The sequence below is a fragment of the Triturus cristatus genome, chromosome 7 (genome assembly GCF_964204655.1).
Source record: "Triturus cristatus chromosome 7, aTriCri1.1, whole genome shotgun sequence".
Taxonomy (NCBI): Eukaryota; Metazoa; Chordata; class Amphibia; order Caudata; family Salamandridae; genus Triturus; species Triturus cristatus.
Genome location: NC_140590.1, coordinates 622,670,964 through 622,684,079, shown reverse-complemented (window position 1 = coordinate 622,684,079; position 13,116 = coordinate 622,670,964). Strand labels below are relative to the sequence as shown.

The 13,116-nt window shown below is 44.6% G+C and overlaps 1 protein-coding gene across 2 annotated transcripts in view; it reads right to left on the bottom strand.

The window, feature by feature from the left end:
• Nucleotides 1-13,116, bottom strand: part of ATAD5 (ATPase family AAA domain containing 5) — a 422,063-nt gene that overhangs the window by 216,488 nt on the left and 192,459 nt on the right. The gene's annotated exons all lie outside the window — the stretch shown is intronic.

Below are 13,116 nucleotides of genomic sequence, written 5' to 3'. Positions count from 1 at the left end.
TGATGCATTCTTTATGTTGACAAATGTAACTAACTCCGTTGAATTATTGTACTCTTAAGAGAGAAAAGCAAGTATACCTTTTCGAATAGCCATATTATACTTTATTTGTCCACACACACTACGTCTGCTAACAAAACAATCTCTTAAAACACTTTAGTAGTGTAGCTGGTAGCCTCTGGGAAGGCCGTGCTTTGTGGAGCTCGGGAACGCAATTCCATTGCCTCGGCCTCCGCCCTCATCTTAAATTAAACCTAATGATCGAAAATGCTTTCTTCCGTTATGAAAGCTCAGTTGGTTAAAGCTATCACTGCAGATGTCTGTGTAACCAGCCGGTCACAAAACGGAATCTTGGATGGTACTCTGAGGAATAGTGAGAGGTCTCTTTATAGTGCTACAAAGTCCCAGGCTGCGACTTAAAGGCAAGGCGAATATGCAAGGCATCAGCCGCGGCCGTGCAGGTAAGAGCGGTGGGGAGATTTCCACGGACGATAGCGAGGTAACATTTATTTATTTAATTTTACCTCGTCATCGTCAGTCGAAATCCACCCCCAACCCCGCCCCGTCGCTCTTACATGCACGGGAGTCAGACAGTGCAGAATTATGTCCATGAATTCTGCCTTAAATGATTTGAAGTGGGTAGGCTCTTCCCACACCAGATTTTCCCGGTGTGGGAGAAAGACTTGACTTTACAGTTTGGTAATTCGGTACAGTAAAAATCACGAGGCTTTATTTATTTATTTATTTATTTTTTGCATTTGTAATGCGCACAGATACCCACAAAGGGTTTCCCGGCGCCAGGGCTAAGAGGTCAAAACATAGAGGCAGTAACTGTCAAGGACCACAATTATTTATTAAAAAGCCAAGTTTTAACGTTTTTCTTAAAACTGGCAAAATTCTCCTCCTTCCGTAAGGCTAAGGGGAGGGAATTCCAAAGAACTGGTCCCAGATGGGAGAAAGATTTCCCCCCCCATTCGGGCCAGTTTGAACCTGGGAACCACGAAATTTGCTCCATTTAAAGAACGGAGATTGCGTGTAGGAACATGGGGCCTAACCAATTTTTGCAGGTATTTTGGTGCAGTTCCTGCCCTGATCTTGAACATGTATGTCAAGGCTTTGAACCGAACTCGGTTCTCTACCCTCAACCAATGCAGGTTCCTCAGATGCTTCGAGATCCTTGCTGTCCTAGGAATCTTGCACAGCAACCTGGCTGCGGAGTTCTGGACCAGCTGCAATCTCCTGATCACGGCTAGATTGGAACCCAGGTATAAGATGTTACCGTAGTCAAGCCTAAATGAGGCTTTGGCATCCGAACCTCATTCTCTACTATTGTTTTTTGCCAGGGTGAGATTGCAATGCCCCCCCTGCCAAAAATAACCATCTCTTCCTTCCCTACTCCCTCAAACTCTCCAGCCACCCTTCCCCTCACCCAGTGGGCCAACATACATTTACCACCGGCTTAAAGGAGGTGTTAAATGTATGTGATGTGAATAGGAAATTCCAGGTGGTATTTCTGACCAGGGAAAGACAAATTGGGGTCCGATGGCAATTCCTCATTGTATGGGGACTATGATTTACTTGTGATTGCAAGATACTGGATCAGATTTACTGGGACGTTGCTCCTTTAGATTTTTAGTACCCTCTTTCAATCAGACCAGAATCTTCAGAACCACTATTCTTCAAAAAGCTAAAAACCTGGCTGTTTGGGTAAGCCTAATGCGCCATGTTTCAATCATAGCTCGCTGTGTTGGGGATCTGGGTCACGCTACCTGGCGCTGGGACACTTTGGTGTGAAGCAGCCATGCACTTAATAAGTGATTTTATTATTACTGCACACTAACAGTAAATTCGCATGTGTAAATCCATCCCAGTACCGTGCACCTTGTAATGAGGGCATAAGTGTTTAAGAGTAAACAAGTGTGTTAAAAGGAAAATGCTACTTACCAGTATGCATCTGTTCTTGGCATGTAGAGCTGTAGATCCACACACTTATGCAGAGATCGCCTTCTGGTGTTGGGCCCGGATGTTTGCACTTTGTTGTTGTCCTGGAAAGTCTTTGGAAGTCACAGGATAAGTGGCTCCTCCTTTGGACAATAGTGCGCATGGGCATAGACTCCATCGTCAGATTGTTTTTTCGCCAAGAAGGGAAATGATGGAGTTTTGTAAGAAACAGAAATGATGTCCATGTATGTTGTATCTAAATAAGATAATACTGGAACAGATAAAGGTAGCTGGGGAGGTGGGTGGGCGTGTGTGGATATACAGCTCTACATGCCAAGAACAGATGCATACAAGTAAGTAGCGTTTTCCGTCCAAAGGCATATAAGCTGTAGATCACACACTTATGCATAGATTGCATAGCAGTACTCCTCCTTAGCGGCGATTACCAGTGTCTGTTGCAGTAGTTTGAAGTAGTGTTTTAAGTACAGCTTGGCCCACACTAGCTTGTTGCTTTGCCTGCACATCTACACAGTAGTGTTTTGTGAATGTGTGCGGTGTACACCATGTAGCTGCTCTGCAGATATCATCCAAGGGAATGTTCCCTAAAAATGCCATTGAAGCCCCTATTTTTCGGGTAGAGTGGGCTTTAGGGGGAATAGAGAACGTACGTTTTGCTTTGTGATAGCAAATTTGTATACATTTGACAATCCACCTTGCGATCCCAGATTTTGATATGGGATTGCCTTTATGTGGTGGTGAGAAGGATACAAAGAGTTGTTTTGCAAAAAGGTTTTGTCCTGTCAAAATAATAAAGAAGTGCTCTTTTTACGTCTAGAGTAAGAAGAGCTCGCTCTGCGACTGCTTGTGGTTGCGTGAAGAATACTGGCAACTCAACAGACTGATTGAGATGGAAAGGAGAGATAACTTTAGGAAGAAATTTGGGATTTGTTCTGAGAACCACTTTGTTATGATGGAGTTGTAAAAATGGTTCTTGAATAGTTAGTGCTTGTAGCTCGTTGACTCGTCTAAGAGAACATCTTGTGTGTTTTGCTAAGAGAAGTAATGGCCACAAGGAAAGCGACTTTCCATGTAAGAAATTGGAGCTTGTATTTTTGCAGAGTTTCGAATGGAGGGCCCATTACTCTGGTGAGGACAATGTTTAAATTCCATACTGGTGAGGGTGGTACCCTAGGAGGAATGATTCTTTTAAGGTCTTCCATAAATGCTTTAATGGCAGGTATCCTGAATAATGACAAATGTTGTCTATTTTGTAAGTAAGCTGCTATGGCAGTGAGGTGTAGCCTAATAGATGTGTATGCTAGATTACACCTTTGAAGATGTAGTAGGTAACATATGATGTGTTGAATAGACACATCTAAAGGATTGATGTTGTTATTACAGTATATTACAAATCGTTTCCACTTGGCTGCATAGCAGGCTCTAGTGGCGAAGCGTCTAGCCTCCTTAATAACATTCATGTAGTCAGTGGGTAGGTTACGGTAACTAAATTCTAAGACTTCAGGAGCCAGATCGCTAGGTGGTGCTGTGTTGGGTCCGGGTGTCTGATCTCTCCACGGTTCTGTGTTAAGAGACATGGGAAGAGGTGTAGTTTGTGGTGTGGGACTACTGATAGTTCCAGCAGTGTTGTGTACCATGGTTGTCTGGCTCAACATTGGAGCAACTAGGATGAGTGTCAGTGAGTGTTGCTGCAGTTTGCGCACCACCAATGGAATGAGTGGGAGAGGTGGAAAAGCGTAGGCAAATTTGCCTGACCAATTCATCCATATCGCATTGCCTTTGGACAATGGGTGTGGATATCTGGCAGCGAAGCTTGGGCATTTTGTGTTGTAATGTGTGGCGATGAGATCTATCTCTGGCTGCCCCCACATTTGGAAATACGGTTGAAGAACTTGTGAATGAAGTTCCCACTCGTGAATCTGTTGTGTCTGACGACTTAACAGATCCGCTATGCTGTTTTGGACTCCTGGAACGTGTTGGGCTAGGAGAAATTTTTTTGAGGAATAGCCCACCTCCATATGCTCTGCGCTAATTGAGAGAGCTGTAGGGAGTGTGTCCCGCCTTGTTTTCGTAGATAGTACATTGTTGTCATATTATCGGTGCGGAGTAGGACAGCTTTGTCTGATATTTGTTTCTGGAATGATTTTAATACCGGAAAAATTGCTAGTAACTCCACGTGATTGACGTGGAGCAATTTTTGCTGAGATGTCCATTTGCCTTGCATGGTATGATGTAATAGATGAGCTCCCCAGCCGGTGAGAGAAGCATCTGCTGTTAGTACAATCTGTGGAACCGGCTCTATGAACGGTCGCCATTTGAAAAGGTTTTGTGTGTTCCACTACTGCAGAGAGCGATGCATGCGGCAGTCTACCAACACCAAATCTGTCAGCTGACCTTGAGCCTGGTTCCACTGAAGTGCTAAGCATTCCTGTAGGGGACGCATGTGGAGTCTGGCATGAGGTACTATGAATATGCAAGAGGCCATCATCCCTATGAGCTGCATAAACATTTGAGCTGGAAGAAATTATTGTGGTTGGAATTTTGTAATGAGACTTTGTATGCTTGCTATCCTCGGTGGACTGTGATATGAAAGGCCTTGTGAGGTGTTTATTGTGGCACCGAGATACTGTTGGATGTGAGACTTTGTGAGGTTTATGGTGAATCGTAAGTCGTGAAGTAGTTGAATTGTGGCGTGTGTGTGATTTACACACTGGCTGTATGTGAGAAAGTGGCTCTGTATATACTGTTCCCAAATAGGTACAGGGTGTACAGAGTCCACAGTCCCCAGAGGTTTGGTAGAGGCTAAAGTTAGATATAACCTTACTCTCTAAAGTGGTAGCTTGGTCGAGCAGTAAGGCAGTATCAGAGGACAGTGTAAAGCATTTGTTGCACACACTCAGCCAGCAAATGGTCTCACACACTCAATAACTGAACTCTAGGTCAATGGTTTATATATAAAAAACAATATATGCTTGTTTTATTTTAGAACCAACAATAGGAATTAAAATATACTTTCTCAGAATGAGATGCTTTATATAAATACTTTTGCAATATGCAATTGACTTTTATAGAAAGTTACAAGTGGTTGCAATAGGCAACACAATTTTAAACACAATAATGCATTGAGTTCAATGGTAGTTTCAAGTTATTTGCAACAGATTACTTTTAGGATTACTTTTGGAATTCCAGGACTGGATCCTAGATTCAGCCCTGGATCAGTACTTGGAATCAAGTGATAAAAGTCGACTTAATTACTGTGATGATTTTTAGACAATATTTTGCTATTTTAGTAGTTGACACTTGGAAAATATTTCATAGAAAACAGTCAAGGATTCCCTATGGCAGAAAATTCAAGTTGCAGGTATAGTATGTTCTCGTTACTTTTGTAATCCAGTACTGGGCACCTAGACTCAGTACTGGGACCTTTATCCAAAACAGGTAAGTAATTACGTTTTCAGAAATTATACGATTTTTAAAGAATATTTAAAGTTTGCAGAAATTGACACTTTGAAGAAATTTCACAGAAAAACAGTCAATGATTTCCTATGGGAGAAAATTGGGTTACTGGTAAGTACAGTTGTAAGTATTTTTCAGAATCAGTGCTGGGCACCAAGATCCAGCACTGGAAGCTCATCTAAGAGCAGGTGAGTATTTTCGTTTCCGTTACTCGGCTGATTTTTGGTGAATATTTTAGGTTTTGAAAAGTTCACACTTAGAAGAAAATTCAGGAAAAGCCAGTCAATGTTACCCTATGGAGAAAGTTGAGTTATCGGTTTAAAGGTAAGTACTCGACTGGCAGAGTTAAGGTTCTGGGCATAGACTCAGGGGTCTCCCAGGGTCAGGTAGGTACAGTTGGGTCACCCTCAGCGGCACAAGGGCGGCCGGGTGCAGAGAGAGTTAGGCCCAATGTTATCCTATGAGGGGTAGGGGGGCCTTGGTTGGTGGCTTCTGACTAGCAGGCCACGCGGCTGTGGGAGATGGGCTCCTGGTCACTTACACAGGGCAAGTGGGGAAGTAGATAGGTGTAGAGGTTGCACTGCCAGGGCCACTCAGGCGGCTGGGTGCAGGGTGCTTTTGAGCCTTCGGGCGCTCAATTGATTTCAATGGGAAATCTCCGGTTTAGAAAAAGACTGCAAGCTCGGGGACGAAGATTCTTCAGGTGCCACCACCACTTTGAGAGGTAAGTTGGGTAGTTGGAGGTTAGGTAGGTACCCCGGGATTGGGCACAGGGGGCCGTGGGGCGCCGGGTGCAGGGGTGCCTTTTGGTGTCTGGAAATCTTACCCTCTGTTGATTGCGGTTTGGGGGGCACCTAGTTCTGAGGCTGCAGGCTTCTTCAGGAGTGTCGAGGGAGGTCCGTGGGTGCCGGACTCGGGGTCACAGTCGCCGTGGGGTCGTCCTCGTGGTCTTTGTTCACTCCGGCACAGGCCAGGCTTGGCGGGTGCAGAGTGTGAAGGGTTCGCGGTTCCGGGCTGCTGCCAGGGATTAGAAGTAGATTTTGAGTAGAGCCTCTACTCATGGGAGTCCCAGTGGTTTAGAGTCAAAAGGTAGCCAGGTCTTCCGGGGTTTGTGAGGTTGCTGGCCACAAGTGATGACGGGTTGGAGCAGGAGCAGGAGCAGGTTCGAGGGTCGACAGGCCGGTAGGGCTGGGGCCAAAGCAGTTGGTGTCTTCCTCTTCTTAGCAGCTGCAGGGCAGGTCTTCTTTCTTCTAGCTCTTCCTTGGATTTTGGAATCTGGAATCTGGGGAAGGAAGGTTCAGGGTGCCCCTAAATACTAGATTTAGGGGCGTTACAGGCAGGTGAAGGGCAGGGACCAATGGGTCCCTGTCCTGGGGTGGGTACACCCCCTATCTTGCCTCTCTCCTGTGGGAGGGGGGCAGTAGCCTAGTCCCGATTGGGCAGGGCTTCCCATCTTCAAGATGGCGAGAGCCCAGAGATGTGCTTCACCTCGCTTCCCCCACCTGAGGGGTGGAGTGGGGTTGGCAGGCTGGCACATCCCCTGTCCATATTTGGTTTTTCCGGCCTAGCTTCCCGCCAGAGTGGGGGGTTGCAGTGGCCTGGGGAAGCTCACAGAGGCGGCATGCCTTTGAAGCTTCCCCCTACCCATCCTGGGGGAGAAGATTTAGCACCTCGCCCAGGATATGCATTGTTGCAGGCCCAGGAGAGCAGGGGCTCTCCTACCAAGGGGTCCAGCAACATGTCTGCTGTGTGGCAGGCTAGGCAGCCTCAGAACAGACGTGGATTGTAGGTTAGGTTTTTAGGGGGCATCTCTAAGATGCCCTCTGGGGTGCTTGGTACATTAAATCCCACACTGGCATCAGTGTGGGTTTAATGTGCTGAGAAGTTTGATACTTCAGTGTTGCCATTATGGTGCTGTGGAGTTCGTGTTTGACGAGCTCTGAGCACCATGTACTCTTAAATGGCAGCACTGCACTTACAGTGCCCAGGAATGGACCTGGGTACTGTAGGGGCACAGGGCTCCTGCTCCTGTGCCCACACCATTGGCATAGGGCACCCAGCTAGAGGGGTGGCTGATGTATGCCATGGCAGTGTAGGTGGTGGGCATGGCACACAGGGATGTGTGCCATGTCGACTCTGTTTTGTCTTGCACCCAGACACCCAGCCTGCAAGGGCAGTGTGTGTATGTAAGGGTACAGGGCCTCTAAGGGTGGCCCAATGAGTGCTGCAGCCCTTAGAGACCTTCCCTGGTCACAAGGCCCTGGGTACCTAGGGTACCATTTACCAGGGCCTGACATGTGGCCAGGGTTTGCCAATTTGTGTTTTGTGTTTTTAGGGAAGGCACATAGACCCTGGGCACCTGATTGGCAGGAGTCCAGGGCACACTCAGTCAAAGTACATTCAGCAAAAAGTGGGGGCATACCATGCAAGAAAGATGGCACTTTCTCTCACAGTATGACGTGGCTTTTATGAGCCAGTCGTCTAAGTACGGGAAGATGTGAATTTGTTGTCTTCTTAGGTGAGCTGCAACTACTGCTAGACATTTTGTGAAGACTCTGGGTGCTGTGGTGACTCCGAAATGGGAGAACCTTGAATTGGTAAATCTGAGGTATTTCTTGTGAGCAGGGTGAATGGGAATATGGAAGTAGGCGTCCTTGAGATCTAGGGTGGCAAGGAAATCGCCTTGTGTGAGCAGAGGAAGGATCTGTTGAAGTGTGACCATGTGGAAATGGTCTGATTGTATGTAAAGGTTTAGGGTCTGAGGTCCAGGAAGGGTCTCAGGGTTCCGTCCTTCTTTAGAATGAGGAAGTACAGAGAGTAAACTACTGTGTTTTGCTGATGCAGGGGAACTGGTTCTATTGCATGTTTTTGTAGAATGGAAAGCACATCTTGCTTTAGCAGCGATATATGTTCTGTTCACATTGGGCGCTGTCTGGGTGGTATGTTTGGGGGAGTAGAGGTGATTTCTAGACAGTAACCGGTTTGAATGATTTGTCTCACACACCTGTCGGTAGTGATGTTGCTCCAGACAGGTAGGAATTGTAGCAGTCTTCCCCCGACCGGAGTGGAATGGTTCAGGGGGAGTGGAGGGAAGTCACTGGGTGGGGGTGGGGGCGGAGCGAGTATTGTTAGTTTTGCCTCTGCCTTTGTTATTATTGCCTCTGTAGTCTCCTCTACGATAACCTCTGGTAAAGGTTTTTTGGGTGGGACTTGGAGGACGTGGAGGGGTTGTCAGAGGAGTATTCTCTGGAGGTGCCCCTATAAGAGGAGCGACGAAATGAACGTCTGGGAGCTTGCAACTGCAAGGTTCCCATTGATTTAGCCGTGTCGGAGCCTTTTTTCATCTTTTCTAGAGATGAATCCACGGCAGGCCCAAATAGATGTTCTTGATCAAATGGTTGGTTAAGTATGGTATTTTGAACTTCTGGTTTAAACCCCGATATGCGTAGCCATGCATGTCTACGTAAAAGAACACTTGTGTTGATGGCTCGGGAGGCAGTGTCTGCCACATTTAGAGCACAACGAATGGAGGTGTTTGTTATAAGTTAACCCTCTTGTATGAGGTCGTTGGCTTTTGCCTTGTATTTGTCTGGGAGGTGTTGTAATAGGGTTTCCAACTCATCGTAGTGTACCCTATCGTATCTAGCCAGCAAAACTTGTGTGTTGGCGATACGCCAAATGTTGGCTGCTTGTGACACTGTGCGTTTACCAGAAGCACCAAGGAGTTTTGACTCCTTATCGGGAGGTGGAGCATCGCCTGATGTTTGCGAGTTAGCCCTCTTTCTGGCGTTGGACACCACTAAGGAATCCAATGGTATTTGTCCCTTGATGTAAACAGGGTCTGCTGGGGCAGTTTTGTATTTTTTCTCTATTCTGGGGTTAATAACCCTAGCCCTAACAGGATCTTTGAACACCTCAGTTGTGTGTTTAATTACCCCTTTTAACATAGGGAGAACAGAAGTGGACCTTAGAGATGTATCAAATGTGTCCATTAGAAAATCCTCCTCCACAGGGTCTGTATGTAGAGCTACCCCGTGGTATTATGCAGCTCTGTGAACGAGCTGGGTGAAACCCATAGTGTCCTCTGGTGGGGGAAGGTCTAGAGGGATAGATGTCGTCTTGTGGCACATCAGGGACATCTGGCATGCCATAATTGTCCCACGGGTCGCCTGGGGTGTAAGACTGACTAGGATCCCCTAACGGTTCATCGTCTGCACCCCCCCCCTCGTCCCCAGAAGTGTCATCATCGTCCTGAGGTGGAGGATTTTATGGACTATAGTCCAGCATTTGACAGAGTTGGTCAGGTCACACTATGGCACAAACTAAATTCTTGGGGGATCCCTTCTCAACAACTCAAAGCCATAATGTCCCTGTAGCAGGGCACATGGGTCAGGATAAAAAACCAGTCCCACCACAGCAACGGAAAAAATTCCATCCAACAACAGCCTAAAACAAAGCTGTATGCTGGCCCACCTACTTTTCAATCTCTACACCACTGACCTGCCCAAATCTTTGGAAGGCGCCAGTCTAATAACCCCTAGACTAGAGAGAACATGTCTGCAGACTCTGCAATATGCAGACAACATCACCATCACTGACCAAACCCGAACCGGCCTACAGAGTGATCTTAATGCTCTCCACTGTTGTAACTTAGAGAACAAACTCCTGGTGAATCAGGAAAAGACAAAAATAATGATGTTTTGGCAAATACCCCTGAAAGAAATTTGCACATTAGCAATTAGGACACCAGCAAATATCCACCTGCACAAACTATATTTACCTGGGAGTCTGGTTCAATGAACGGGCCAAACCAGGGGAGCCGGGGTTAACCACAGCCTGAAACACAAACTACCAACTACACACTCCAACAGCTGACCCAATATTAAATGTGTTCCGAGCTAAGCTTGTACCTGCCCTGATCACCTAGCCTTCCCCGGAAAGCTCAACTCCTGCCTCAGGAACTTCCAAACAATGGTCTACAAAAAATATTCACCTACCCTCCGGCATGCAAGGAGGGCCAGGATGAGGCTGGAGCTGGGTCTGGGTTGGGTAAGTCCGGACTTTACCTGCCTAGGCGAAATAACGAAATACTACATAAGGACCTTGTTCCATCCAGCCCCATCTCTTAAAACCCAACTTAAAACAAGGAGGATCCACATGGCACACGCAGCTATTGCTAGCCATTAGTGTCCTGAAGATGGAGACAACCAATCTGACCAACTCTAATATTCCTCTGCCAGCATAGAACAAAGCTGTGTATGCACAAGTCATACAAGACTCATTCGAAAGTGACAATGAAAGGCTCAAACACAGGCCACTCCTCACAGACCTGGACGCCTACTATATCCAGAGGAAAACCCAGCCATACTTCAAGCATTTCTTATCTGCTCAGGCTCGAAAAAAAAAAAATACCTCACAAGACTCCTCGCGCTGTCAATTACAGACTTTAAACCTCACACTGCCCGCAGGGACGGGTAATCATCCTGTTCCATTTGCGGAGCTGTTGCCCCCACACTGCTAATGATCGACATTGCCTCCCAATTCCTCTTTGCCGAGCCAATGGCCTCAGACTCTATAGGAAGGCAGTGGACAAGTGCTTTTCTGATAGTAGTCCACAGTACCTTGCAAGGCTGGTAAAATTCATAGACGCCATCCAAGCTCCACTGTGTACACAGTACAACCTAATAGGCGGAACTCGAACAAGACAAGAGACAACTGGCTAAGAGGACATGAGCCCAGAACCACAGATCTTTTTAAGGGAAAAATTCCTTTTAATCAACAATTTTATGCATTTTTAAAAACACATTTTTGTATCACTTGTTTATTTAACCACTGCTTTAAGTTATATACCATGTAATTATTTTAAGTAATCAAACAGAAATAAAATTAATATTTTTACTCTAGCACACTAACTTCAACAAAAGACAGGGACTGCAAGATTCCATCAGAATGTAGCACAGAGGCAGTGATATTGTATTGCCATTTGTATAACAATTTCGTAACCCGTGTGTGTTTTGTTTTATTTTCTTGAAGCATTAAAAACATTCATAACATCAGCCACTTTTTAAAAAAACTAAAAGAATATATAAATATATCTCTCTATATCTCTCTATCTCTCTCTATCTCTCTCTATCTCTCTCTATCTCTCTCTATCTCTCTCTATCTCTCTCTATCTCTCTCTATCTCTCTCTATCTCTCTCTATCTCTCTCTATATCTATATCTATATATATCTATATATATCTATATATATATCTATATCTATATCTCTCTATATATATATCTATATATATCTATATATCTATATATCTATATATCTATATATCTATATATCTATATATCTATATATTCACTCCAAACAAGCTCACGTATCTTTGAGAAATACTCGGACTCCCAAGTTGAATGCAAAGGATTTATTTACAAGTGCAGAACGACGCGTTTCGCCATTACGGCTTGTTCACGCTCGAACTCGCAGTAAAACACATCAAATTTAAATTACATCAATTAGAAAATGGACAAGTCACAACAACGTGAGAATTTCATGCTACTCTCGCGGCCATCTTTGAACGGTGTGTCGATCTCAACAACGGATGAGGTATTTACTCAAAATTAAATCGTCATATATTATACACTGTAATACCATATAGAATATATACACATCATGTTGTAATAAAGCAGAATATGCAATATACATTGTCATATATGTAAAAACTACAAAACCTCATGTCGAATTGTGTTTGTGCGAAGTTCAATAAAGTTAACGACTTACATGTAGCCCAAGTGGGCATTAATCCAACTCATATCCTGAAATAGAAGGTATGTTGCAACACATCGTGAATCGAATCGTGTTTGTACAAAATTCAATAAAGTTGCCGACTTCAATATAGCCCAAGTGGGCATTAATCCATCACAGATCCTAAGATAGAAGGTATGTTGCAACACATCATGAGTCGTGCCATAAATATTTGAATTCTAAACCGTATCGAGAAACATATTCTGCATAGGTATAAAGGCCAATAAATAACCTTGTATGTACAATTAAATCGGCTAAAATAGCCCCAAAGTCCCATTGGTTATTCCGATAAATCAAGGCGATGTTGTCGCCTTCGCACAAACACAATTCGACATGAGGTTTTGTAGTTTTTACATATATGACAATGTATATTGCATATTCTGCTTTATTACAACATGATATGTATATATTCTATATGGTATTACAGTGTATAATATATGACGATTTAATTTTGAGTAAATACCTTATCCGTTGTTGAGATCGACACACCGTTCAAAGATGGCCGCGAGAGTAACATGAAATTCTCACGTTGTTGTGACTTGTCCATTTTCTAATTGATGTAATTTAAATTTGATGTGTTTTACTGCGAGTTCGAGCGTGAACAAGCCGTAATGGCGAAACGTGTCGTTCTGCACTTGTAAATAAATCCTTTGCATTCAACTTGGGAGTCGAGTATTTCTCAAAGATACGTGAGATTGTTTGGAGTGAATAACTTTGGAAATCCGGTTTCCAAACTCGGACCGCCGGCGACAGACCGCTATCTTTAAACCGGAATTGGTGGATTACTTGATATATATATATATATATATATATATAATCTACTGGCGGTCGCCAGTAGATAGTTATAGTTAGGACCGTGTTTCCATAGGAAATCTGCAACATTCTATTTTGAATAACTTTGGCGCCGATTGAC